This window comes from Palaemon carinicauda, unplaced genomic scaffold (assembly GCF_036898095.1).
Source record: "Palaemon carinicauda isolate YSFRI2023 unplaced genomic scaffold, ASM3689809v2 scaffold31, whole genome shotgun sequence".
Lineage (NCBI taxonomy): Eukaryota > Metazoa > Arthropoda > Malacostraca > Decapoda > Palaemonidae > Palaemon > Palaemon carinicauda.
This window is the reverse complement of record NW_027170768.1, coordinates 20,001-22,500: the sequence shown is the minus strand read 5'-3', so window position 1 is coordinate 22,500 and position 2,500 is coordinate 20,001.

Here is a 2,500-nt window from a genome sequence, read left to right as displayed (position 1 = left end):
CCTCACTGGGCTATTTACCTTGTTGGAGCCTTTTGGCTTACAGCATCCTGCTTTTCCAAGCAGGGTCGGAGCTTAATAATAATAATAACAATAATAATAATGATAATAATAATAATAATAATGATAATAATAATAATAATACCTATCATTCTGCTTCCATTCTGCTGTCGAACCTCTCAACTTTTACTTCATTCCTGCAAGGAGACGTCTGATACCTGTATATTGTAGCCAATAAGGCTGTGTCTAACTAAAGATGAACTGTTTGCAATGTTATCTGTAGAACACAGTTGTTGTGCTTATAACTTGTAAACCCTTGATCAAAGGCAGTTTGATTAGTTTTACTTATTTCTATACAGGAAAACATTTTTATTTTCTCAACACCACTTCGTAGAATGATACAAATGCATTTGGCCTCTTGTTTACAAGTTCAAAGAGATATTTTTTCGTAAAAATTTTATTGGTGTTAAAAAGAATATGACATGTCTAGAAGCAGTCTCTTTTTTTATGGAACGTGTTGCAGAACACAGGGAATTGTCTCCAAATCTGAGGCTGGCGTTGGATTTGGAGTACATAGTAATGGTTTTAATTGTAGAGGTGCACTTCCTCCAATATTTTCCATATTTACTGCCTAACTGTATGGCATACTAAGCGCTATTGAGAAAATAGCGTTAGAGGAGGGAGGTAATTTTACCATTTTTAGTGATGCAAGAAGTGTCCACCAAGCTTTAGAAGTTTTTAATTGTAGTAACCTTATAGTTTTAAAGATTTTAGAATGGTTATTTATTATTGGACTGGGAGGTATAACAGTTCAATTTTGCTGGGTTCCAGCAAACGTAGGTGTGTCTGGGAATGAGGAGACAGATTCACTGGCAAAGAATTCTGTAGCCTAGTTGCTACCAAAAAGATATCCCATTCTCTGTAAAGGTTGTTTACCTTACATTAAGAATTTGATTTCTATTAATTGGCAACAACATTAGGATAGTTTAATTGAAAATGAAATGAGAGTAAAAACAAACGTTACATCCCCTTGGAAGTATAACATAATGCCCCGAAAGTGGGAGACTTCTCTTTGTCGTCTCCTCATTGGTCAAACTCGGATAACATATGAATTTCTGCTAACTGGCCCAGACCAGCCATATTGCGATGACTGTTTGGTACCCTTGACAGTGAAGGATTTGTTGACGGAATGTCCCACTTATAGTACCGGAAGAAATACACATCTGTTTGTGACTCGAGGTGAGGATGGCAGGTTCATCCTTGCCAAGATTCTTGGACATGATGTGTCATATTTTGCTATCGTTATTTTTAGATTTATTTCAGAAGCAGGTCTTCTGAAAGCTGTTTAACCTTTATAATATCTCTGCTTTTATGGTTTTTATTGATTATTCTTTTATTCTTTATTTATAATAGATTATACCGGCGTCAATGTCCTTAGATGTCAGGATACCAGAAAAGTTTAGATCAATCAATCAATCTACTTTTGTTGACTAAGTTGCGAATCGCTGTGCTTTCCTTTAAAATAGATTATTCTTTGAAGATATTTTAATAAGTCTTTATATATTAGAGTAATTTCAGTCTGATTTTAAATACATTACTTACTCAAATAAAGTTCGTACGATGGTAAGAAAATTCTTTTTTTTTGGGAAAATGCTTGTTTCAATAAAAAATTAGTTTATTTTACAAGGTGAATATAAAACAGCCAGCTTGTTGTACGTTTCACTCTTGTATATATACCTATGAAATACTAAATGGTGTTCATACATGTCTCCTGGTTAAAGCCTATTATATTCCAAGTTGTCTACCTAAATATATCTTAGTCAAAATGCAACTTTTATAGTTAATGGAGAGATTAACCAGAGAAACGAAGAATGTGGTTGAGGTCCCTGATTGTCGTAGGAAATTTGTCCCCAGATAGGGACATTCTAGTTGTTAGAGGCACACAATTGAGATGGTTGCATTCTGTTAATTATTGTTTGTGTGGGAATCTCAACTGCAGGAATATATCCTTCTTAGCACAGGTTGAAATCAAAACACAAGTTAGCTCATCCTTTTGCTTGTCTAAATTTCATAGTTTTGTGGTTTCATAAATACAATGATTGAAAGTAAATATATAGAATATTACGATAGAAAATGCAGTACCGTATATACATTGTATTGAATAATACTAGGGGAAAATACCTCTGATCTAGGGATATTCTATTGCTTGTCTAGGGATGTTTTTGACTGCTGTGGAAGGAGATTCAGTCCGGCATAAACCCGGTCGGAAAAGGACTTGGTTTTTAACTAGTGCTGTGAAAAATTGAGAGAAAGGGTAAGGAGTCATTTAACGGCTTTCTTTCTCTTATCTTCTCTCTGATGTTTAATCACCATAAACTCTAAAGATTCATTTCCTTAAATTGGCGAAGAAAGTTTGCATGGAATTTGTGAGAGGTTATTGTATGCGATATTCCAAGTGTCTGTAGTCATCATTAGTGTGGTTTTGAGTTCCAAGTAGGAACAC